Genomic DNA, 27,330 nt, shown 5'->3' on the forward strand with positions numbered 1-27,330 from the left:
GTAACACCACCTCATGCTGTCTCTCGTCTCGTCTATCTCTCTCTCTCTCTCTCTCTCTCTCTCTCTCTCTCTCTCTCTCTCTCTCTCTCTCTCTCTCTCTTCTATCTCTCCCTCTTTCAATCTCTCTCTCCCTTGTGATATAAAAACTATGAATAAAAGATTAAACTAGGATATTTTGTCTATTGTTGTTTCAGTCTGCTATATTCCTGGGATCCTCACTGCCCTCTGGATCACTGATGAGGCATTTCTTCATGGATGGCGTCATTGCTTCCTATTTCTAGATGAAGCACACTCATGCACGGGTCCTGCTATGGGATCATTTTACCTCCTGCTTTATTCTTACCTCTCTTCTTTGTCTTAAGATACTTTCTCACTTCTTACTCATTCTTCAAGTCTGAATCCCATCCCTCCTTATGAGTCTGAGTTGAGGACCCCTTCTCTTTTCCCCCATCACTTATCATATTTACTCTTCATGAGACTACCATAATTGCTTACATGTTTATAACCCCAGTAGAGTATGACTTTTTTGAGATGGGGGAATATTTCTTTTTTTGTAATTTTTTTTATATTTATGACAGCAGAATGCATTACAATTCTTATTCCATATATAGAGTACAATTTTTCATATCTCTGGTTGTATACATAGTATATTCACACCAATTTGTGTTTTCATACCTGTACTTTGGATAATAATGATCATCATATTCCACCATCATTAATTACCCCATGCCCCCTCCCTTCCCCTCAAACCCCTCTACCCTATATAGAGTTTGTCTATTCCTCCCATGCTCCCCCTCCCTATCCCACTATGAATCAGCCTCCTTATATCAAAGAAAACATTGGGCATTTGTTTTTTTAGGATTGGTTATCTTCACTTAGCATTATCTTCTCTAACTCCACCCATTTATCTGCAAATGCCATGAGTTTATTCTCTTTTATTGCTGACTAGTATTCCATTGTGTATATATGCCACATTTTTTTATCCATTCATCTATTGAAGGGCATCTAGGTTGGCTCCACAGTTCAGCTATTGTGAATTGTGCTGCTATAAACATTGATGTGGCTGTGTCTCTGAGTATGCTGTTTTTAAGTTCTTTGGGTATAGACTGAGGAGAGGGTTAGCTGGGTTAAATGGTTGTTCCATTCCCAAATTTCCAAGAAATCTCCATACTGCTTTCCATATAGGATGCACCAATTTGCAGTCCCACCAGCAGTGTATGAGTGTACCTTTTTTCGAGATGGGGGAATATTTCTAAGTCATCTTTGGTCCCACCTCCAACTCTTTTCCCAGTATCTAGCATATAAAAAAACATTAAATATTTGTATAATGAATAAAGAATGAATGAATGCATAGGTACAATATGTAATAGCCCAGGGTTCTGATTTCTATCCAATTTCCTTATCCCTTGAGAAATATTGACATGCTTCAATGTTCAACAAGCAGTTTGCTACCTGTGCCTTTACTTGATTCACATTTAGAGCAAAATGGGCAAAAGAAACATTAGATTTATCCTAACAAAGTCTCACAGTTTCATACAGGAGATGAGAAGGGAGGACATGTCACCTTTACACATTTGAATAATAGTTATTCACAGTTGCCACTTCACTTGATTACACCATGTATAAAGGGAAAAAAATAAATGTTACAGTAATTACTACAGATTATACAGAGTACAGAGTTTTGACATTGGTAGGCTAAGTCGGGAATTCATGTGGTAGATAAATCTATGCACAATTTTTGCTTAAAATGAAATAAGAGACCACAAGGTACATAAACCAGGCTGGCTAAATATGTATAATATTTCAAATGTGTTACTATATCATATTTTGTTACTATACAAGTTAATATCAAACATTTAAAGAATAACTATCTTGGGGCTGGGTTTTGTGGCTCAGCAGTAGGGCACTTGCCTAGCACGTTCAGGGCTCTGGGTTTGATCCTCAGCACCACATAAAAACAAATAAAAGTATTGTGTCCAACTACAACTAAAACAAAATATTTTTTTAAAAAAAAAGAACTATCTTACTTGAAAATAGTCTAGATATAACCATAGCAATTAAAATTAAGAAGGGAAGAGACTCTGGATTTTTCATTGTTTCACTCAGGATCACTTAAGAACTTTCTTTTTCTTTTCCTTCTTTTGGTCTGTCATTTCAATATGTTATTGATCACAGCTTAAATTAAAAGACCAGATTATGTGGAAGGGGCAGGAATTCATTGAAAAGTTCTATCTCTTGATCGTGGCAGTTACATGAATTTAAGCCATTTAACTTTATTTTAAAACTGTGTATTTTATTTTATGTATATTATGCCTTGTATTTAAAAAAACTAGGGGAAAAAAAGACAGGTTAGTAATCTCATAAAACTTTTATAAAAATCCTCTTACTTTTTCCTGAAGTGAAGCTGAGTATACCCTCAGCTTGAAAAATAAAGGAAATATATTCCTTTAAAAACACTTATGCACTGGGCGTGGTGGTGCATTCCTGTAATCCCAGCCCCTCAGGAAGCTGAGGCAGGAGGATCACAAATTCTAAACCAGCCCTAGCAATTTAGCAGGGCCCTAAGCGACTCAATGACACCCTGTCTCTAAATAAAATACAAAAAAGGGCTGGGGATGTGGCTCAGTGGTTAAGTGCTCCTGGATTTAATCCTGGTACCAATAAATAAATAAATAAATAAATAAATAAATAAATAACACACTTAAACCTTGTTACTGCTTGCTTGTTTTTTTTTGTTGTTGTTGTTGTTGTTGTTTGTTTTGCCTTGAGATCTATATTTTTAAAATTTTATTTATTTACTCTAATTTGCTATACATGACAGCAGAATGCATTTCAATTCATAATACACATATAGAGCACAATTTTTCACGTCTCTGGTTGTTCACAAAGTAGTCTCACACTATTCATGTCTTCTTATATATACTTAGGGTAATGATGTCCACCTCATTCCACCATCTTTCCTACCCACATACCTCTTCCCTTCCCCTCCCTCCCCTCTGTCCTATCTAAATTTCCTCCATTCTTCCCATGCTCCTCACCCCCATCCCTGTTATGGATCAGCATCTGCATATCAGAGAAACATTCATTTTTTGGTTTTTTTGGATTTGGCTAACTTCACTTAGCATTCTCTTCTCCAGCTCCATCCATTTACCTGCAAATGCCATGATTTTATTCTCTTTTAATGCTGAGTAATATTCCATTGTGTATATTTACCACATTTTCTTTATCCATTCATCTGCTGAAGGGCATCTAGGTTGGTTCCACAATTTAGCTATTGTGAATTGTGCTGCTATGAACATTGATGTGGCTGTGTCCCTGGAGTATGCTGTTTTTAAGTCCTTTAGGTATAGTCTGAGGAGAGAGATAGCTGATCAAATGGTGGTTCCATTCCCAGATTTCCAAGAATTCTCCATTCTGCTTTCCATATTGGCTGCACCAATTTGCAGTCCCACCAGCAATGTATGAGTGTGCCTTTTTCCTCACATCCTCGCCAACACTTATTGTTATTGTATTCTTAATAGCTGCCTTTCTGACTGGAGTCAGATGAAATCTTAGAGTAGTTTTGATTTGCATTTGTCTAATTGCTAGAGATGTTGAACATTTTTTCATATATTTGTTGATTGATTGTGTATCATCTTCTGAGAAGTGTCTGCTCAGTTCCTTGGCCCATTTATTGATTGGGTTATTTGTGGGTTTTTTTTTTTTTTTCGGTGTTAAGATTTTAAGTTCTTTATATACCCTAGATATTAGTGCTCTATCTGATGTGTGAGCGGTAAAAATTTTCTCCTATTCTGTAGGCTTTCTGTTCACCTCACTGATTATTTCTTTTGCTGAGAAGATTTTTAGTTTGAATCCACCCTATTTGTTGATTCTTGATTTTATTTCTAATACTATAGGAGTCTTACTAAGAATGTGGGATTAGGCCCTGACTTCCTTAGTAAGACTCCATCAGGGACAGGGTCTCTGGTTTAATTTCTAGGTCCTTGATCTACTTTGAGTTGAGTTTTGTGCATGGTAAAAGATAGGGGCTTAATTTCATTTTGCTGCATATGGATTTCCAGTTTTCTCAGCAGCATTTGTTGAAGAGGCTATCTTTTCTCCAATATATGTTTTTTGGCACCTTTGTCTAGTATGAGATAACTGTAATTATGAGGGTTTGTCTCTGTGTCCTCTATTCTGTACCATTGGTACTTCAGCCTTGCTATTGCTTGCTTTTTACAGCATAACAACAAATCTTTGCAGGAAAAACATCAGATTTCAAGTCTCTTCATATGGCACCAAATTCTCTGTGAGTTGGATGCCATAAAACTAAAGAAAAGCATTCTTTCACTTGAAGAAAGTTGTTTTTGGTCTGAAAGTTCAGCCTATCATTGTCTGTTGATGTTCAAAATAAAACAAAAAGCAAAGCAATTGATTCCAGTATAACACATGTTATATAGGCTAAAGAGACATTATTCAAATAATTTTTAATGCACTAAACTATTTCAAATAATTTCAAGATGACTTTATGTATGTATGTATGTATGTATGCATATATGTATAGTAAAGGAAGACACCTGTAGTAATATGGGCAGTACAGCACCACATGTGCATAAATTATTAGATGCACATATTTTTTACATTTTCACATCTCTGAAATCAAGAAGCTTCACACCACTTATGATGTCTTGCATTATCCATGAGGCAGGTAGCTGATGAAATATAAGACATGTTTTGAACACGGATTAAATGGGTTATTTTTCTTGATGACTTGATTGCTGCTCAGATCATGAAAATACCAGCATCAAAACTTGTAGAACAGCAGAATGGGTGTGAGCAATTCAGAAAAAAAAAGGCCTGGAAGTATTAGTGGAGCCTTTTTAAAAGAAATTTAATTCCACCCATGCTGTTGATGAAACAAAGGATAATTTATGCGGAAAAACACACATTGATGCCTCTGAGTTGAAATGTGGTTGAAAAGACACAGAAGGTGAACAGGTTTTATGAATAATTTAACCAGGCATTTTGCTTATGTATTACTTTCTATGTATGCATAATATTGATACTGGATCATGTTAGATCTAAATAAGTCTAAAAGAGCTTTTACAAGATGTATAAAATAAAAAGTTCAAGTGATAACTGAGCCATAGTATAACTGTCTTTTGTAGTGGTACCTAAACTAATGGTCCATCTCATAACTGAAGACATCTTAGAGTCTATAAATGCTGATATTTGTTTTCTGGTTGTTGTTGTTGTTTTTGTATGTTTGCTTTTCATCCAAGGAAACATTAAAAGAATAGGGAGGAAAGACATGTTATCAAATAATATTTTAAACATATGATAATAATACTATTTATACATAGCTTTACTATAGGCCAACTGTTACGCTGAGTACCTTATGTATATTAGTGCTTACAACTCTCTCAAAGAAAACTCAAGAGAAACTTATTTTTTGCTATAATTTGAATGTTTTCTCTGAGGTTAATGTTGATATGCAGTTGCCAATGTAGTGGTATCAGGAGGTGGCCCTTTAAAAGGTGATCAGGTCATGCAATCACCACCCTCATGATGAACTAAGGTAGTTATGGAAGAGTGGGTTAGTTATTGTGAGAGTAGGTTGCTATTAAATTGAATTTGTCTTTCTCAACTTCCTCTCATGTGCTCTCATACCCTTTCCTCTATCCCTCTTCCACACATTGCTCTCATGCTCATTCTTCTGCTCTTGTGCTGCCATGCCCTCTGCCATAATGTGATAGAGCATGAAGGTCCCCCTCACCAGATGCCAGTGTCACACTCTTGAACTTCCCACCATCCAGAACTTTGAAAAGTAAATCTCTTTTCTTTATAAATTACAAAGACTGGAATTTTGTTACAGCAGCAAATAACAGACTAAGACCTATTGACTGATTTTTATTGCTTTAGAGCAATTAAGTAACACGTCAAAGGTAAATTTGTGCTATGGTTTGGATATGGTTTCAGTGTGTCTGTTCCCCCAAGGCTTCCTGTGTTGAAATTTAATCCCCACTGTGAAGTATTAAGAGGGGTAAAACTTAATCCAACTATTAAGGTATTTAGAGGTGGGGCCTTTGAGAGGTGATTAGCACTAGATAAGATCATAGGGTAGACCCCACACATACACAATTGAATCTTGGTGGCTTTTAACAGAGGGAGAGAGGCCAGATGAGCTGCTCATATGTGCATGCTCCCTGTCTCTCACCACATGATGCCCTGCACTGCCTCAGACATGCCAGCAAAAATGCCTTCACCAGATGCAGCCCCTCAACCTTGGATCTCTTGAACTGAAGAGAGTCTCTTTTCTTTATAATGCACCCAGTCTGTGGTATTGTGTTGCTGTCAACAGACTAATATAATTTGCAAAACTGAATTGACCCCTAAAGCCCTTGATATTTTTTTAAGTGATATTAGGAATCCAACCAAGGATCTTATGCATACTAGACAGTGCTCTACCACTGAGATATATCCTCAACACTTGAGTGTTATTGTTTTATTAGTTGCTCATGACAATACAATGATCTTGACATATCATACATTTGATTCACAGAACACAGAACCTACGACCACTTGGGTGTTTTTTAGTTTTTATTTTGAGACAGTCTCACTAAGTTGTCCAGGCTGGCCTCAAACTTGGAATCTTCCTGCCTCAGCCTCCAAGCTCTTGATTTTTGTACAGTTACTTCCTCCCCTGCCCCCTCCTCAACATCTTCCATAGTTCAAAATGAAAGCTTCAAGAAGGTGCAGAGAGAGATGAAAATGAGAGTCCCGGCAGCAGCAGTTCCTGTTCAGGGTATTCTTGAAGCTGACTTTATTCTCAGTTTGGTGATACAGTGCATCCTTCAATTAAGTGAGGTACCTTAGACCCTTCACATCAAAGCATCCTCTCTTTGTGCCTTAGTGAGTTCTATTTGGGATGATTTTATCACAGTTGAAAGTATACTATTATAATAATTTGCAGACTTCATATATTTATATATTTTACTACCATCAATAAAATATTACTTTTAACAGCCAGATTTGGTAGCTCAATTCCTTATGCTGTTCAATGAATGAAGCCAGTTGTTTCAGTTATCATCAGTGGCCCTGGACATATCTGATTCTTGTAGGGACTAAGCTGTCACTTAATCGGCACTGGGTAAGAAACAATGAAGAACACAAAGTCGTAAGCCATTCTGTTTTTCTCAGAGCAGTTCTGTTTGAATCCAGGTTACTTAATTTTCATGGAATTCAGTCTCCCTCATCATAAAAAGATGCAAATTACAAGATAATTTCTAAGAACCTTTCTGGTTTTAAAATTCTTGGCTCTTATTCTTGGCACAGATTAAAGTCATCCAGACATTGCATAAATTACTATATGCAAGTAAATCCAATGGATTTCACTGTCCTTTCCATCCCCAGTTTCTTTGATAAATGTTTTTTTTTTCTTATTAGAATTTAAATCCAATGCTATCAAGTCATATGCTTAACAAAAATAAATGTAGATGAGAAAGTTTTGATCAGTGGTAAGAATTTTTAAAGCTATAAAATACCTGTACATAAAATAAAATATCAAAGTGCTAATCTATGTGCAGTAACTATCTCATAATAGTTTTCATTTTACAAGACTAATAACTGGGGAAAGGAAAAATCACCAAGAAGTTTTGAAATGGCATGTTGAGTTTCCTTGCAGTTGAAATCAGACCCTCAAAGCTAAACAATGAGAAGGAGGCTGAAATGCTCTTGGTTTTCCTTAGGGACTATTGATTTTAATTTGTAATACCAAAATAAAATAAATGACTTCTTTTTCCTCAAAAACAATGATGTAAAAAAATCACATTAGTAAGTGATTTGAAATTATAAAAAATATGTGAGTTCTCAATTTCAATTGATATAATTCTTATAAATCGAAACTAAATTAGCCAAAATGTTGGAAAAACAAAACATGAACTGTAATTGAAAAATTATTATCTTACTGTATCTTCCCAAATATGAAATATTTTTTTAACAAAATGGAATTGATTTAGTAAACTCCCTTCAAGTTATAATGTATTTGTGAAGAAACTACTTAATTATTTTTTGATGGTGTTATCTAATCCCCTAGAACAGTCATTTTCTTTTTTCTAATTGCTTTTATTTTTAAAATACATGACAGCAGAATGCATTACAATTCTTATTACACATATAGAACACAATTTTTCATATCACTGTACATAAAGTATGTTCACACCAGTTCATGTCTTCATACATGTACTTTGGATAATGATGTTCATCACATTCCACCATCATTGCTAACCCCCTGCCCCCTCCCTTCCCCTCCCACCCCTCTGCCCTATCTAGAGTTCCTCTATTCTTCCCATTCTCCCTCTCACTACCCCACTATGAGTCAGTCATCTTATATCAGAGAAAACATTCACCATTTGTTTTAGGGGATTGGCTAATTTCACTTAGCATTATCTTCTCCAACTGCATCCATTTACCTGCAAATGCCATGATTTTATTCTCTTTTATTGCTCAGTAATATTCCATTGTGTATATATGCCACATTTTTAATCCATTCATCTACTGAAAGGCATTTAGGTTGTAGAACAGTCATTTTCAAGCTCAAGTACTACATAATGGTTTAGAAGTTTTGATAACTTTGTACTGATGCCTAACTTACTAATATTCAAGAAATTATTCAGGATCATGACTTCTCTCATGGGCTCATTACTTTGTGTAATATTTTAACAAAGGGAAAGCAAGGAACAGGAAAAAAAATTATCTGTATAATAACTGTGTCCACCACCTTAAATGTATTCACTAGCAGGTGGGTGTCCACTGAACAACAGAATGAATTCAGGTCTACATGTCAATCTGCGGTACCCTGAAGGGCTCTCCTTGCTGCCTCAGAGAGCCAATATGACCCCTGTAAGAGGAAAGTTTGCCTTACAAAGTCTATCCTGGTACATCCCTAGCTCCCTACCTTATATCTTCACACCAGGGTACTTTAATCATTCATATGTGATGAACCTAGATACTATACTTATTCCATCAGTACATTGATGGAGACAACCCACTGCAGAGCCAAAGCACCCTCAGTTATTTATATTTATATAACCCATGTTATTTAGAGCAGCAGGCATAAGTTTATTAGAAAGGATAGAAAAAAGGAAAAAAGGGGATACTCTCAAGGGAGAAAATGGGTCCTCACATAGAGGAGAAGGATGGGATATCCTCCTGTCCTCCAATTTTATTGGGAATCCCAGGGAGGTTTCCAGACAGTCCTGCCCAGATCCACCTCTTGACTTTTGACTGACAACAGGATTTCATCGGACTTCCAAGTCCCTGATGGCTCATGGCAAATACCCAAGGCAACTCTGGGTCACTTTGGCCCATGCTGACCCATTCTAATGGAAAGTTTTTCTTACAGATTTTATTGTTAGGGGGCTTTTCCTCCTAATTATCATATCTCTCTGAATTCTGGAATCTTGTCTGTGTAAAGGTCACAAAAGTAACCCCCTCCTTTCAGGATTATTTGTGGTCTTATTAGTAAGGAGGAGCCTTTAAGGACTGCATTTCTCCTGCAGAGAACAGGTTGTTCACTGAGAAATGTAACATAACTTATTGACTTAAGCCAGGCAGTGCTGCAGGTAAGTTGCTTTTTAAAAAAAGTATGTGGAGGTCAGCACAGTGGGTCCAGTTATATAACTATCCCTTTAACCTCATGTTCCCATCATTCAGGTCCATCTGTTACCTATTAGTAGACAGATGTCTGAAAGAGCCAGGAAGGAGCTGGCCAGGAAGTGTGGCTTGCCAGTAGCTATCAAAAGGGATATAAAAATTTTTAACAGTTTCTAGGTGCAGTGGTGCACACCTGTAATCCAGTGACGGAGGTTGAGGCAGGGGGATTGCAAGTTTGAGGGCAACCCCAGCAACTTAGTGAGAACTTTTCTCAAAACAGAAAATAAAAAGGGCTGGGGATGTAACTCAGTGGTAGAGCTTTATACTCAGGCCTAACTTAATTATGCCCCCAAAATTATTCAGGGGCATGAGTTCCCTAGCATGTTCAATCCCTAGTACTGCACACACACGCACACACACACACACACACACACACAGCAGCTAAAGGAACTTGGGCCCTAAACCACCTACTGAGCTTTAGTCAAAAACTCCACAGGGTGCCACAGTGCACCCTGCTGAGTGTCAGCCTAGGAATTAACAGCTTGAGAAACTGGTACAACTTGACAGTTTACAAACGCATTTGAAAGCATATTATCTCATTTAATCCTTAAAATAAATTGTTATGTAGACATTAATATTTTTATTCTTATTGTTTATTCTCATGGATGAGAAATGTGAGGTTTACAGAGGCTAATTAATTTGCCCTCAATCCCACGACTAGTAAATGGGAAAACCCAGAAGGATTATGGCTGACCAACACAACCAGTTTTTCTAATTCTGTGGCTTCTCTTCCATTCCCATTGAGCAATTATAAGGAAAAGAAAACTCTCTAACTTTGATTTTTACACCATGCTACCTATGCAGAAATCATGAAATGAAAAGTGACAAATAAAAATGTTGACCCAGGACTTCAGCGTCAAGTTATTCAAATCACTGTTACAAGTAGTTTCCATTAAATGACTTTTTACTTGGCCTATGGAAATGTTAATGATGAGGAAAATATGTGAACAAGACACTTTCAATATTATTTTTGTGAGACTTCATCACTACTCTCAGCTTCTGCTACTGTCAGCATGTTAATCTGTTTTGAAAAGTATGAATCAAATAGCAAACTTCCTGGATGAAATTCATCCTACAAATTTAATCTTAGTGAGCAAGGCATGAAGTCATTGAGAGGTTTTTTAAGGATTAAAAAACTCACATATCCTGAGGAAAAGAGACAAAAATCACGCAGAAGAATTCCAACAATTTATGTAAATATTCCACCCTCAGGGAGATGGAGCACACCACCTCTTTCCTAGAGTATGGGCCAGTGTAATGACTTCCATTCAAACAGTCCTGTATGGAAAGGGCATGGGTTTGGCAGCAAGAGTAATTTCACAAAGGAGAAACCTGACAGACCCTACTTCAGCCATGTGGTCAAGGTCAACATCAGTAATGATAATTGGCAATATAAACTTGATCTGATGTGGATTAAATTACACCTCTCTTCTGTGGTCTTTTTCCCCAAACCCCATAACCCTGAGGTAAAGCATCAGAAAAATCCCAGTTGAGAGACATTCTACAAAATATCTGATCAGTAGTCATCAAAATTACCAAGGTCATCAAAAATAAGCAGACCGAGAAATGATCACAGTCAAGAACAGGCTATTTAAAAATAAACTTAGAAACATTATCATTTTAAAGTCAATGACTTATGAATTGGGTGGCACTAACCTACAACCAGTTTGGACTCCATGGATGAGACACCCAGTGAAAATTTATATAAGATATTCACAAAAAATGAGACAAAGGAAATATTTGATTGGCTAAAGGCGTAGTCTCAGAGTTTCTAGCTAATGATTAATTGGCAGTTTCCAGTTGGTAAAGTTACTTTGAGTTGGATTTGGGGATTTGCTTAGAGAGGAACCTAGAAGGTTGGAGCTATCTATCTCAGCCTAACAGCTGCCTGATTATTATTATTATTGATCATGACTAAATATTATGTATCCTGGATGAGGTCCAGAAAGAATATCAGATAAAAACTAAGTAAGCCTGAATGTAGTGTAGACTTTGGTTAACAATAATGTATGAACAGTTTGTCTAATTTGTTTGTTCGCTAACCATAACAACTATATTAGATTAATGTAAGATGTTCATAGGAGGGAAAATTGGGTGCAAAGGTATACTGGAAATCTCTGTATTATCTTTGCAACTCTTTCACAAGTCTAAATTTCTCCTTCTCAAAAATAAAGTTTATTTAAAATATAATTTTTATCTTTAAGGCATTTTAATAGTGGATCAGGCTATGCCTATTGCTCAGTTAACTTAAAATTTCTAAAGAAGTAGATGATGCAAGTGAAGCTTGCAAGCCCACGGAAGTCACTCTTTCTTATTTGAAGGATCCAAAACTCCAACATCACCACCACCCTCCTGTAGCCCCTCTCACTGTCCTTTCCTTTCACAGCCAAAGCTCTTGCAAATACAGTCTCTACTTCATCTCTCATACATTCTTCAAACCACTGCAGTCGTGTGTCTACTCAACAATGACTCCAAGCCCAAAGGCAGAGGATTCTTCTCAGTCTTAATCTCAACCTGATGAAGACTGAAGGTATTAACAGATCACATCTCTTAAATTCCCAGTTTCCTGACTATAGTCTACCTGGTTCTCTTCTTAATTTCCTTCTCTTTTGCTAATATGTCAAGATGCCTACTCACCACCATTTTTTAATTTTGCCTTTTTTAAACTGAGGAACTGAAGCTTACTGGTTACCGGAAGGATTCTTTGGGTAGTACCTTAGGTATGCCAATTTAGAGTGAGTAGGTCCCCTTCATTGTGGAAAGAAGGGCCTATTTTTGCTTTGTTTTATTTCATTTTGTTGTTTGTTTTGTTCTAGCAATATTTGTTTCTCCCCTTGGTGTGTAAAGATACTCATTTGGGAGGAAGCAACTTGGATCCTATAAGGAATTCACAGCCTTCTTGGAGAGAAGATATCACAGCCCCAATCTCCAACCATAATGATTCAAAGTTAAGAAGGGTTCAAACAAGGAGTCCTCATCCAAGTCTGCAAGAATAGACCAAGGATTCCAAAAGTGGAATGCACCAGGAGAGAAAGAGATGTCAACACAGGGACCTAAGAATTCATGCAAGTGGAGAGGTGAGTATATTGGTTTTGCATAGGCTGGAAGAATTTCCTCTAGATTCAACCATTTCTCCATGGCTATTGGGGGGAAAATACTAAACATAAGTATGAATTAAAAGTAGTGGTGACAATAATGCCCAATCTGTAGCAGTAATACAGTTTATACATTCATCTATGTCATTCATGTTAAAATTTCATCCCTATTGTGAAGCATTAAGAGTGTAGAAACTTAATCTGACTATGGTGTTTAGAGATGGGACCTTTAAAAGGTGATTAGGATCAGATAAGGTCTTTAGGGTGGAACCCCATGATTAATCCTAATGGTTTTATAAGAAGGAAAGAAACCAACACACATATACATTCCCTATCTCTTGCCATTTGATGCCCTATTCCACTTGGGACTCATCACTTGAAGTTCATCACTTGAGCCCTTATAACTATAAGCAAATGTAAACCTCTTTTCTTTATAAAGTATGAAGCCTCAGGTATTTCATTATAGTAATGGAAAATGGACTGATACACTTAATTACTTAAAAATAATGACATAAATATTTCTCTTTACTATAAAGCACTTCAGCATTACTATATTATTTTCCTTTGATTTAGGTTTTGAAAGTATACTGTTATTATGTTAATATTATCTACCAGATTTAATAACTAATTTTTATTCATTTTGTTTTCATAAGAAATGAGTCGTCAAAAATCAAACTGGTGGCACACACCTATAATTCCAGCAGCTTAGAAAGCTGAGGCAGGAGGATTGTGAGTTCAAAGCCATTTTCAGCAAATTAGCAAGGCCCTAAGTAACTCAGTAACACCTTGTCTCTAAATAAAAAATAAAAAGGGCTGGGATGTTGTTCAGTGGTTAAGTGTCACTGGGTTCAATCACTACTACCAAAATTTTAAAAAATAAACTGTAATAAATCAGTATTTAACTTTATAATTTGGACTCCTTAAAATTGTGAAATAAAATGATATTCACACTCTAAATGTTTTTCATCCTTAAGTAAACCTAAAATAACTCTAGAGGTCATAATGATATTTGACAATGAACCTCATGCAAAAATAATCTTGTTGCTACAAATACTTTAAGAATTCTAAGTACTGTGTTGGTTCTTATCCTTCTTAGCAAAGATAAGAGAATGTTGGAAGTACTTACACTCTAGTGACCTCGAAAAGAAAATAAACAAACAGCACTAGCCTGGAACTTATTTAGGTTTTAATTGACGTTATCTTTAATGTTTGCTGAAGGGCAGGAAATGTCCCTAAGAAATTTAATTATTAGCTGCAGACATTTTTTTCATTTGCAGGAAGTCAAAAATTATGTGAGGACTATATATTTTATAACATATTTGTTATAGGAAATTTTATTTTTTGAAACCATAGGATGCTTATTACTTAAACATTTATTGAAATCACTTGATCTAAAGACGGTTTAATGTATGAATTGTTCAACATTCTATAAAGGAATTTACCAGCCTTGTACAGATTATCCCACCACAATGTTAGTATCAAAAGCTTGTTAGTCAGCTTTGGGCTTGGCTTTCCACTGGCAGCCTGCTCAAAACAAAGAGTGCCCCTAGCAGATACAATTCCAAATGCACCAGAAAGCAAGATTCTTCCATAAAAGCATAATTAGGGTATTGTTATTGATCTTTAACTTATTAAAGACTTTCTTTCCAGCTTAGATTATTTATTAACAATTAAAGAATATTTTTAAACACAGGTATGAAAATAATCAGTCTTGCCGGGAGAGAGGTGAATAAGTAAAACATAAGGCAAGTATTTCAAATCTCTTTTAGGGCAAAATTTTATATCTAATATTGTCAAGACAGGGAAGATTGTTGAATTTTGTGGGGCAATGGATCTGGGAAGGGCCCAGGAGGGAATTTTGCTCGTTATTTCCCCTCTAAAAGCAGATTCTTTAGGTCAAGCTTCTATTGCAATTCCCATCAAGATCATACACATCAGTATAGAAATAAGACAATAATTAGAACCTATTTTGAAAATTTATACTCTAATAAAATAGGAAACCTTGAAGACAACAACAAATTTCTAGAGACATATGACCTACCCAAATTGAATCAGGAGGAAATAGAAATTTAAACAAATCAATTTCAAGTAGTGAAATTAAAGACACCATCAAAAGCCTACCAAGAAAGAAAACCCCAGAAGGAGACAGACTCTCAGCTGAGTTCTACAAGACCTTCAAAGAAGAACTAACATCAATCTTCCTCAAATTACTCCATGAAATAGAAAAGCAGGGAAGCTTTCTAAACTCATTCTATGAAGCTAGTATCACCCTGATATCAAAACCAGACAAAGACTCATCAAGGAAAGAAAACTTCTGACCTATATCCCTGATGAATATAGTCACAAAAATTCTTAATACTGCCAAGTTGCATACAAAAACATATTAAAAAAATAGTGTACCATGATCGAGTGGTATTCATCCCAGGGATGCAAGGTTGGTTCAACATATGATCAATAAATGTAATTCATCACGTCAATAGACTTAAAGACAAGAATCACATGATGATCTCAATAAATGCGGAAAAAAATTTGACAAAAATACATCATCCATTCATGTTCAAAACAATAGAAAAACTGGGGAAAGTAAGGAATATACTTCAACATTGTAAAACTTATGTATGCTAAACCCAAGGCCAACATTCTAAAGGAGAAAAATTGAAAGTATTCCCTCTAAAAACTGGAATAATACAGGGATGCCCTCTTTTACCATTCCTATTCAACACAGGCCTGGAAGCTCTAACCAGAGCAATTAGACAAAAGGAAGAAATTAAAGGGATACAAATAGAAAAAGAAGAACTCAGAATACTATTTGCCGATGACATGATTCTATATTTAGAAGACCCAGAAAACTTCAATGAGTTTATCAAAATAGCAGGATATAAAACAACACCCATAAATCGATTGTGTTCCAATGTATCAGTGATGAATCAACTGAAAGAGAAATTAGGAAAACTATCCCGTTCACAATATTCTCAAAGAAAAGAAAATGTATGGGATTCAAACTAACAATAGAGGTGACAGACCTCTGCAATGAAAACTACAGAACTCTAAGGAAAGAAATTGAAGAAGAACTTAGAAGATGGAAAGATCTCCCATGTTCTTGGATAGACAGAATTGATATTGTCAAAATGGCCATGCTACCAAAAGCCCTATACAGATTTAATGCAATTTCTATTAAGGTTCTGATGATGTTCTTCACAGAAGTAGAAAAAGCGGTCATGAAATTCATTTGGAAAAACAAGAGGCCCAGAATTGCTAAGCAATCCTCAGCGAGAAAAGTGAAGCAGGAAGCATCACAATACCAGACCTTAAATTATACTACAAAGCTATAGTGACAAAAACAGCATAGTATTGACCCCAAAACAGACATGAAGACCAATGGTACAGAATAGAAGACCCAGAGAAAAACTCACATACGTACAATTATCTCATACTAGACAAAGGGACCACAAATATTCACTGGAGAAAAGACAACCTCTTTAATCAATGGTGCTGGGAAAACTAGAAATCCATTTGTAAACAAACAAAAAAAATTAGTCCCCTATCTCTCACCCTGCACAAAACTCAACTCAAAGTGGATCAAGGACATAGGCATTAGATCAGCGACCCTGCATCTTGTAGAAGAAAAATTAGGCCCAAATCTCCATCATGTCCACTTAAGAACCAAATTCCTCAACAAGACTTCTAAAGTGCAGGAAGTAAAATCAAGAATCAATAAATGGGGGTGGTATCAAACTAAAAATCTTCTTCACAGCAAAGGAAACAATCAAGAACATGAAGAGAAAGCCTACAAAATGGGAGAAAATCTTTGTCACCTGCACCTCAGATAGAACATTAATCTCCAGGATGTATAAAGAACTCAAAAAACTTAACACCAAAAATAATAGTAATAATAATAAGAAGAATAAGAACCCAATCAATAAATGAGCAAAGAAACTGAACATATAATACTTTGCAGAAGAAGAAACATGAGTGGTCAACAAATACATGAAAAAATGTTCAACATCACTAGCAATTAGAGAAATGCAAATTAAAATTACACAGAGATTCCATCTCATTCCAGTGACAGTTGCAATTATCAAGAATACAAAAGTAACAATAAATGTTGGTGAGGATATGGGGGAAAAGGTACACTCATACATTGTTTGTAGAATTGCATATTGGTGCAACCACTCTGGAAAGCAGTATGGGGATTCATCAGAAAACTTGGAATGGAACCACCATTTGGCCCAGTTATTCTACTCCTCAGCATATACCCAAAGGACTTAAAATCAGTATACTACAGTGATGTGGCCACATCAATGTTCATAGCAGCTCATATATCAGGATATATAAAGTTCTTTATATATTCTGCTATATATCACAATAGCTAAGCTATGGAACCAACCTATGTGCCCTTCAATAGATGAATAGATAAAGAAAATGTAGTACATATACATATTCAGCCATAATGAAGAATGAAATTATGGAATTTGCCAGCAAATGGATGGACTGGAGATGATCAAGCCAAGTGAAATAAGCCAAACCCAAAACCAAAGGCTGAATGTTCTCTCTGATATGTGGCAGTAGGGGAGGGAGGAATGGAGGTTCACCTGATTTGGATGTGTGTGTGTGTGTTGGGGGGGGGGGGGCTTGGGGGAAGGTATGAATGGGGAAGGGAGACTGGGTGGGAATAGGAGACCAGTGTTACTCCATACCATGTACACCACAAGAACGGGAATTTATACTCCATGTATGTATGATATGTCAAAATACATCCTACTGTCATGTCTATAAGAATATATATATATATACACACACACACTCATGTAGATTTACTTTAAGTTAGGATTTTATTTATGTCTAGCATAGACAATTTGTTCAAATCATATGAATTTCACTAAGTGAGCTCACTTGTATACCTAGCATAGAGCCCGATAAACAGAACATTGCTAGAACCCTATAAACCCACTTTGTTCTTCTCAGTCATTATCCAGCCCCACATCCCCCTGGAAGGTCACGTTCAACCTAGCAGATTAGTTTTGCCTATTTCTGAATATGGTGTGAATGTACTTATATAGTATTAACTCTTTGGTATCTGGCTTATTATCAGCAACAAATGATGAGTTCAAGTGACTCACCATATTATTGCTTGTAATAGTAAAAAAATTCTTGTTTTATTCACTATTCCATTTGGGGAATATATAACCGTTTGGTTTTCCACTCTATTATTGATGGCATTTCAGTTGTTTCCAATTTGGGGCTGTTATGAATCATTCTGATATATATATATATATATATATATATAGCTATGAAACAAAAGTAATCAGTTTGAATAAGGAAAAGTTTGGAAGATAAGTTTTTTTCTTGTTATTTTCAACTAAAACAATGAAGTTATGTTAGAGCAGATATAAACTTTTGGAATCTAACTTTCTAAAATCCTACAATATCTAAATTCTAACTTTCTTTTCATAAAAAATGTAATCTCTACATTGCTAGCTCACCTATTGCTGCTGTAACAAATTACAAAATTTACTGATTTAAAACAATCCAAATCTGTTCTTCCATGGTTCTGGAGATTAGAAGACCAGATGGTTCTGACAAAGTCAAAATCAACATCAGTGGGGCTCCTGAAAGCTTTAGCATAGAATCTACTTTATTCCTCTTCCAGCCTACTTGTCTCCCAGTCTCCAGACAATAATCCCATCATATGACAAGACACGTCCTTCTCTGACTCTCCTGCCTCCTCTTTGTCTAAAAGGGATCTTGTGACTACATGGAGCCTACCTGGATATCCAAAGACAATCAAGATCCTTTCCTCATAAGGTAGCATATTCACAGAATCCAGCATTAATATTCACTTTGAGTGAAAACAATACCAGAATAATTATGGTGTGATGATGTGTGTGAATTTTTAAGGTTTGAGAAACATTGGACCAAATTATTAAGTTCCCCATTATTGGATTCCTATTTTGTTACTAAGAAAATAAAACTAGTCATTAAGCATCAATAATCGTAACTCACCAATGCCAATCAGTGGTGACCCCTAAACTGCTTACGATGGCCTTAATGTTTGAGTCCCTCCAAAATCCATACATTGAAATCCTAATCCTGATGACATAAAGTATGAGGCCTCTAGGAGAAGAAAGGAGGAATTCCTCATTTGAGGGGGAAAAATAGCCTTAAAATAAGTGCAAAGGAGCTCATTGGCACCTCTGCCTCATGAGGATGCAATGAGGACACCTTTTACAAAGTGGAACCTAGAAGCTTTCACCAAATACGGAACCTGCCAGTGTCTTGATCTTTGGCTTCCTAATCTGCAGAACTGTGAGATATTTCTGTTGTTTATAAACTAAGCATGAGGTATTTTTTATAGTAGTCTGAACAGACTAACACACTGCTTATGTAATTCCAACCCTAAATATAGTTATTTTTATAAAACCTCAAGCAAGTTGAGCATAGTGGTACCTTTCTATAATCCCAGCAATTTAGGAGGCTGAGGCAGGAGGATTGCAAGTTTGAGGCCAGCCTCAGCAACTTAGCAAGGCTCTAAGCAACTTAGTGAGACCGAGTATTAAAATTTTAAAAAAATAAAATAAATAAAACTTTTAGAAAAAGTTACATTAAGAAAACATTTAAAAACTAAGTAAGCCTGGTAATTTTTATGTAGCTAGATCATGGATCATATTTCTTTCTCTTTTATTTTAGTATGCAGGTTTTATTTTTATGGAGAAAGTAAAAAAATTATTTTTAAGTATTTTTAACTTTCAGAGGCTACATAAAAATTTCAATAGTTGGCTTGTAATTTAGCAATAATTTTTATAAACCTGTGTGTATACGAACATACATAATCAGAATTTTTAAGTGTTTAGAGAATATTTTTAATTCCTCCTTCACTCCTCCCTCCAAACATTCTTCTTTCTTGGTTTTTCTTTTCTTAGGATATAGAAACAACATCTTCCCTTTTGTTCAAGCCAAAATCATAGAAAAATCATCAGTTTTCTGGCTTCTTCCCACATCTTTCAAAAGCAGTCCATCAACTGCAGTCAACTCTACTTCTAAAATAAGTTCTGAAACCATCTATTTCTCTTCATCTCTATTGCCACCACTTAAGTCTGACCCAACATTTTACAAAAGAATGAATTGCAACCCACTGATGAATTGGGAGATCAGTTTAACGGATGACAACCAGAATTTCGTCTTTTACGGTAAAAGAGAATAGAAAATCTCAAAGCGCATCCCTCATGTAAGAGTGTCTCACAAATTTTTTGTTTGTGTACTGAGTCACCACATAAAATATGTTTCTTCTTGTGATTTGTGGGGGGTGGGGGGAGTGTTTGAAAGCCTAGCTATAAGCCCACATTATTTCTTACCTGGACTACTTAAAACCCAAATGCTCATTCTGAGCATGATGAGAAGCCAAACACCTCAGGTGGGCCTAGCAGCCCAGTATGATCTGACACTTGTTTATCTGTACAATCTTTCATCTTCCATGCTCCTCACTAACCACATTCCAATCACTCTGCTTTCCTTGTTGGACACACAAAAGTACCCCCCAGTGAGTTGGCACTTGCTGTTTTCCCTGAACAGAATGTTGTTCACCACACTTGCCTCTTCCTTCTGGTATTTGTGCAAATGCTAATCTCCACAAAGTGCCTTTCTAAAATGTCCCCTGATCTCCACTCTCTTCTTTGGTGCCACCAATTCTTATTTACTGCCTGTCTCTATTTGCTAGAATGTAAATTCTAAAACAGCAGCACCTTCCTTGTCTGCCTCCTTCATTGACCTATCTGTATATCCTAAAATACAGCCAGAACATAAAACATACTAAATAAAAAAGTTTTTGATTGAGAGACTTACTGAAAGTGAAATACTGTGCCAGATGTGGAAATCAAAGATAAAAACACATCTTACAGGATCATTTGACATATTCTATGCTTTCCCCTGTTCCTTATCTCTATTTTATCTCATTAGGGCTTGCTATAATAAAACACCATAAACTGAGGGATTTTGCACAAGAGAATTTAATTTTCTCATCGTTATGGGGCTGCAAAGTCCAAGACCAAGGCATCAGCAGATTCAGTATGTCATAGAGTCTAGCTTCCTCACATGGTGGAAGGAACAATGGATCTCTCTGAGGTCTCTTTCATAAGAGAACTAACCCCATTCATGAGGGCTCCAGCCTCATAAATAATCACCTCCAAAAGTCTCACTTCCTAATACCACTACCTTAGGGAGAGGATTTCAATTTTTTAATGGGATGGATTGAATTTTATTCCCTTCCGACTCCTAGTGTCCTATAGACAAGGACCCTGACAGTTTTATTCACTATTTAAATCCCCCACTTTTTATGCCACCAATTCTTGTTTACTGCCTGTCTCTATTTGCTAGAATTTGCCTTGCATAGAGGATTGGTGTTATTTAAGGAAATGACTGAGATCTGGAACTTGTAACAGATCCAGCACACTATAGTGAACGATTTTCCAGCAGGTTTCTACCATCTAGGTTAAGCACAGAAAATGCAATCATTTGGTTTGGTCCAGGGTAAAGAGATTTAAGAGTTGAAGCTAATGGTTAGAAAATCATGAAAGGGATCGACAATGGAGTACAGATTTCTTCTGGTTTCACTTTTTATATAAACAAATTAGATCCCTTTAAAAACAAAAGTTCAAACATAAAATTTTTCATTTTGTAATGTAGTTTTTAAAAAATTAAAATATTGGCACAGCAACTTCCTCACTTTCTTCTTTAATATATAAATCCCTGTTATTATTTGCTTTAGCTCATTGTTATGCTAAGGGATTATCCATACTTTTCCCCAGATTCATTTCTTCCATTACTTTCCATCATGATATATTACCTTATAAAAGTCCCTCCATAGATTATAAAACCTGGAATGAATCCTCTATAGTAGATTGGCCTGCTAAATTTTATAAAATTTCAGGAAGTAAAGTGTACCACCCAACGAAATCACAGACAGCAAACATTGTTATGATAATAATTCCCTCATCCCAATTCATCCTTGTTTGACTCTCCAGAAAGTTCCCAGCAGTCTATGGGTAGGTTCACTAAGAATAAAGAAATCTTATGGGGTCTTGATTACCCAATACTGAGTCAACCAAGGTAACTGATCAATATGTGATGGACTGACTTCTCAAGATAATGGAGGATTCAGATGTTTTTATTTTTGTGAGAGAGGAATAAATAACTTATTACCTTTTTATTATTTATCTATTTTCCATTCTGATCATCATATTTTGTGTGGGGAAACAAAATGAGTTCTATGTTTGGATACCATCATCAAGATGTATACATCTTCCATAAGTTAACACTTGGAAAAATATTTTAAAAATCAACTTGGCCACAAGTGCAGTGGGAAAGTACATCATTAAAACTTTATCTCTTTCCCCTAAGAATGCTGAAAAGCACTTAGCAAATATTATATTCAGCCTTTTTGGCTAGTTTCATTGATTGCAAGTGATACCATCTCCTCTTACAAGTAAGGGAGATGGAATCATAAACAAGTGGACTCACTGAAGGGCATACAGTCACCATCAAAATTAGAATTTAGGCTGCTTCCAAAAATTCACACAACTGAAAACAGTATTCTGGAATTGCTATCTGATAGGAATTAAAACCTGCCACACACTGGGCTATATCTTAAACCTGCTTCTAATTACCATAACATTGAATGATGGAATTTGAAAGAAAAGGGGTCTTCAACTCACCCAGTTCAACTTCTCACTTTACAATTGGGAAAAAAAAAAGAAGAAGAAGAAGAAAGAAGAAAGAAGAAGAAGAAGAAGAAGAAGAAGAGGAAGAAGAAGAAGAAGAAGAAAAAAACACCAGCAAGGTGAAAGTGCTTTTCTAAAATGAATGCCAGTGGGTAGTAGAGCCGGAGTTGGGGTCCCAGTCTCTAATCTCCCAGATGAAAAGCCTTCTCACCATGTTATTCCAACTATCAAAGTCTGTGCTCCAGCCCCAATAGTGCCCTGCTTCCACTACTTGTCACAGTCATTGGGGCAGTGAACTCATTTCTTTGACCTCAAGGCTGAAAGTACACAGAGCAGCTTTACTGTGGCCAGAAAAGGTTGTTCAGGACAGGAAGTGTTAGGAGATCAACTGTCAATCAAGAGTGAGTTTATTTATCCTGGTTGTTACAGAAACTCACTTGACAATCTAGCAAACATTTGACTAATGATAAAATAATGAGTTTTTTCCTCTCCCTTCTACCTGGACATTTACTTGTTTTTATTTTTAGAGGGGAAAGAACCAATTTTATTAATACATAGTATTGAGAGTGAGTAGGACACACATTCATGAGTGGGGAAGGGACTACATACTAGAGGTGCAGCCAGTACACATGCCTACGGCTGGAGGAGCATGTGGCAGACAGTGGCGCCCACCTCGTAGAACTTTCAGGTGGACAATGAGGTTGAGTAGGTAATATAGGGTGATATAGTGGAGAACCTCAAGTTTGGTTTAAGGAATTTACATTTGAATGGAGTACTGGAAGTTCTGAGCAGGGCTGTGACAAAAATTAAGGATAAATGACATGGCCAGTAGCACTGTGATGGATGGGGGAGAGGACAGAGTCAGAGAGACCAATTAGAGACTGTGTGGTACTCCATGAGGGTACACTTTCAAAGTGCCTCTCCATTTCACCTCTTGACAATTTCACAAATGAAAACCTAACAGAGTCGCTGCAGCCTCCACCCATGTTTAGAACACACAGCTGCTTCTCCTCCACATTTAGACTTTTGCCCCTTCTTTCACCAACCCCAAACTGCCTCACCTAAGGAACCAGTTCCACAGCAAGATGGAGTCTCTTAGACTCTCAGCAGCCCCTAGCTCCTAGACCCACAGCTGAAACTGTGAACAAAAAACATAGGAAAAAAAATCATAGAAAACCTTATTATTTGACCTCTGACCATCTTTCTAGACTTTTCATCAACTCTTTGACTTGATGAGCTGAACTGACACTGGGAGCCATGAGTTATGGGTCAGAAAAAAGGAAACTGAGAGGGTTGCAAGGAAACCATGAGTCCGTGGCCTCTCAGGAACCTGGAATGCACCAGAGGATAAGGTAGCAGCAAGTTAGGAATCAGAAAAGGAATCAAAACCACGAGTGCCACAGGGTGGCACTTTAAGAGTGTTTTCTTTCTCACAGGTTGAATTCTGCACAGCCTTGCCATTATGTTAAGTCTATCACAGGCTCCACTCTGTTCTTCCAACTCCTGTACTTTCTTTCCTTATTCATGCCCAAATGCCTCATCCCCCGACTTCTCTCTTAGAGTCCCATGACAGCTGCCATCAGCCTGCTGACCAAACTTCCATTGAGTCTGTGGCTTGCCTTGTTCTGACATCACTGCCCAGTGGTGTCTGTCTCCTCTCAGTTCAAAAGCCTTATCCTTGAGTTATGTTCAATTTTTCTAAATCTGTTTGGCTCTCTGCAATATTTATCAGAACCAGCCCTTTTATTTATCTTCCTTGTCTGGGGTTAACCATCAGGCTTTAACCTCTTGGCAGTGTTCTTTATCCAGTTTCTCCATCACTTAACCTATGTCTATACTTTCATTTATCTAAACTGGCACTGAGAATATCCCTTGAATGTCATTCAAATCACATTACTAATGAACCTTCAAAGGTACACATATTCTTTCCTAATAACCTGTTTCAAATTAATGCTCTTGCTGATAGGATGGATAGAGTAGGAAGCAATGTCAGAGATATTTCAAACAGTATTTTATAGATAGCAAAACTAACTCAATAATTAAGATAATATCTTCATAGTGACCATAAGTTTTTAAGCATCTCACTCTTTCCAAATTGTTCTTTTCCAATTTACAATCCAAACAAAGCCCTTTCTTTCTTCCAGTGCCTCACCGATTCATACATCCTCTCTGTCCAAACCAACTTCAAAAACGGCTCCTTTCATCTTGTAAAATCTGTCATGATCTGACACACAGTCCTGTCTAGAAAACCTAATGACTGGGTGTTGTTGGGGTTTTGGGAGCTACTACAGATCAGGACTTATACTTCTCTGGAATCTCAGTAAACCACTGGGACTATGGCTTCACTGTGCTTCCTCCTCATTCCTTCCTCTGCATGGAGGCATCTGGTCATTGGAAGTGCATCAAACATTGAAAAAAATATGCACTTTCTCAAACAAAAGTGACTTTGAAACTGCAGGCCACATCATGAGACCAGTAGTTGAATGTGTATCTAGATACACACAGAGATACATACACATGGAGCATATATAATACATACATATTCATACATGTTGCACTTTAATATAAAGTCATAAAACTTCTTAAACACAGATACTATGTATAAGAATTTTATTTGAGAAGTTCCTGTCAACCAGAATGCAATGTGTACATACATGGAGTTTTCTTATTTTTCCTGTTTTCTTAAGTCCTTTCCTCCTTCCTTTTTTCTTTGCAAATTTCCACTGATCTTTGACCTTGATCCTTGATAGAAAGGCAGCCCCTCATCGCTGTTACCTTCCTTTTCTCCCTTGCTCAGGCAATTCATGCTGGTGATCTGGTAAAATGACAAGATTAGATGCAGTCATGGAATTTAGCTGGAGGGAGGAGGGAGAGGAAAGGGCTATTTGGCAATGGTAGGGAGACCAAGGATCATTGTGCCACAAGTGATGATAGGCACAGCCATTCAGGCAAAGTAGTGTACACGGTCCTTAGATGAAGAGTCCTGTTTTGGGGAGCATCCAGGAACATGTGTTGGATTATCAGTTACTAGCATGGGAAAAGTTACCAATTTATCAAATCACTTAATTTGTGCATGTTGAAGGATCATTAAAGGGAGAAGCAGGGAGGAAAAGGAGGAAGAAGCAAAAAGTAGACTTTGGTAAAGACTAGAGGATACAAGAATAAAGGGGTGAATTAGTATGAGACAACCTGAGGTGTCCACTTGCTTCAAGCAATTCTAAATCCTTGTCCTTTCACCTGTGGCCTATTCTCCACCAACAGCTGTGATTGCTATTTTCATTCTGAAATTCAGCTGTTCCCTTGCCAGTCTTGACACAACATTTTAGGTATGTTTTGAACATGACTCATGATACTCTCCAGAGGGCAAAAACCACTTCAGTATTCTATTCTTTTAGTGCTCACCTTCCTGACCTACTAGGTATTCTCAGACCAAGATGCAAGAGGAATGGCACAGGCCATTTGAGAAGGTAGGGATTATAGCCAAGACATTTGGCAAAGATCACTAGACCACATGAGAGGCCTAAGGGACAAAGGGAAGGAGATTAAAAACCTAACTGCCAAAGTTTTACTTAATCTAAAAGGGCTTATTGATTAGATAGCACCATTCCTTCCATTAGCAAGCATGACTAAAATGTTTGCAACTCTTTTTGATTTGCCATAAGCTGGGATCCCAGAGGGGAGAGATGGAGGGAAGGTTAATGAGCTCTTCAAACACCTTGAGAAATAAAAACTTACCTTTAGGACTCAGACGAGACTAATTTGAGGAACATAATCTCACCAAATTCATTCATTACTATTGAAGTGTACACCTTGCAGACAAACTTTTGCACTAAATAATTGATTTTATTTTTGTTCACAAAATACAAAGCTTTGCACTACATTATAGTAGTGTTCCAGCACAAGAAAATCCAAAGGTGTTCATGGGGATGTAGTTTATATAATGTGACTTCCATCATTCTTAAAATTAGTATTAAATAGTCATGACAAAGTAGGCTGACCCTGTATAGCATGCGTATTATTGCTTAGAACTTGCAAATATAATTTAAAATGGTACACATACAAAGTATATAAACATTTCAAAATTTTAATGAAAATATTGAAAGACATATTATCCCTTCATTCAGGCAAAGCACAACCAGAAACCAAAATAAAGAATACTATATCATATTTTAGTTCTTAGTAACACTGATTTATAAATTATCTAGTCTTATATTCTATAAATAAAAGTTCAACTTTATGGAAATAAATTAAAAAGTATGTAATTCACAAAATGTTAAATGTATTTTGAGAAACTTCCAAAAATCTTTGACAATATTGTATATTATATATTTTCAGGAAAAAATTGTATATATGTCACTATAGGTATTGCATGTACTGCAGTTTTCAAGTAGCTTTTTCAAATAAAGTCTATTTAAATGTCACTATTACAAATTCTAATAATTACCCAAAGAAAACTCATAACTTACCCTGGTTATGAGTATTATCCACATGAAAGTTCCTTAAGTAAAAAGTAGACATAATCAGACCAGAAACAAATCAAGCAAGAAAAAAACATACAGCATGCTTTATTTACAGCTGTATTTTTAGGTTTTGTTAGCCAAGTAGCAAATAACTGAGGCACATTTAATTGCAGAAAGCATTACATAAAAATATAAAGGACAAAATGTACAAATGATGTTTAACAACTTTTCAGCCAGAGGTATCATATTTATAAATATTTGAGATTTAGAAACATTTCTCATTGTTTTGGTCTGCATGAAGGGCCTGGTATCAAAACTGATGCTCAGTAAGTGTAAACATTATCAGTGCAAAAAAAAAAAAAAAAAAAA

General features: G+C 36.3%; 1 protein-coding gene across 2 annotated transcripts in view; it reads right to left on the minus strand.

The window, feature by feature from the left end:
- Tlcd4 (TLC domain containing 4) overlaps nt 1-27,330 on the minus strand; it is a 90,497-nt gene that overhangs the window by 6,014 nt on the left and 57,153 nt on the right. The window contains exon 10 of one of the 2 annotated variants that reach the window (XM_015500867.2): nt 25,133-25,316. The exons of the other annotated variant lie outside the window; for it this stretch is intronic. The gene's annotated coding sequence lies outside the window, so the exon portion shown is untranslated. Of the gene's footprint in view, nt 1-25,132; nt 25,317-27,330 lie in introns of those variants that run through there. 2 annotated transcript variants of the gene reach the window in all.

The sequence above is a fragment of the Marmota marmota genome, unplaced genomic scaffold (assembly GCF_001458135.2).
Source record: "Marmota marmota marmota unplaced genomic scaffold, marMar, whole genome shotgun sequence".
Classification (NCBI taxonomy): Eukaryota; Metazoa; Chordata; class Mammalia; order Rodentia; family Sciuridae; genus Marmota; species Marmota marmota.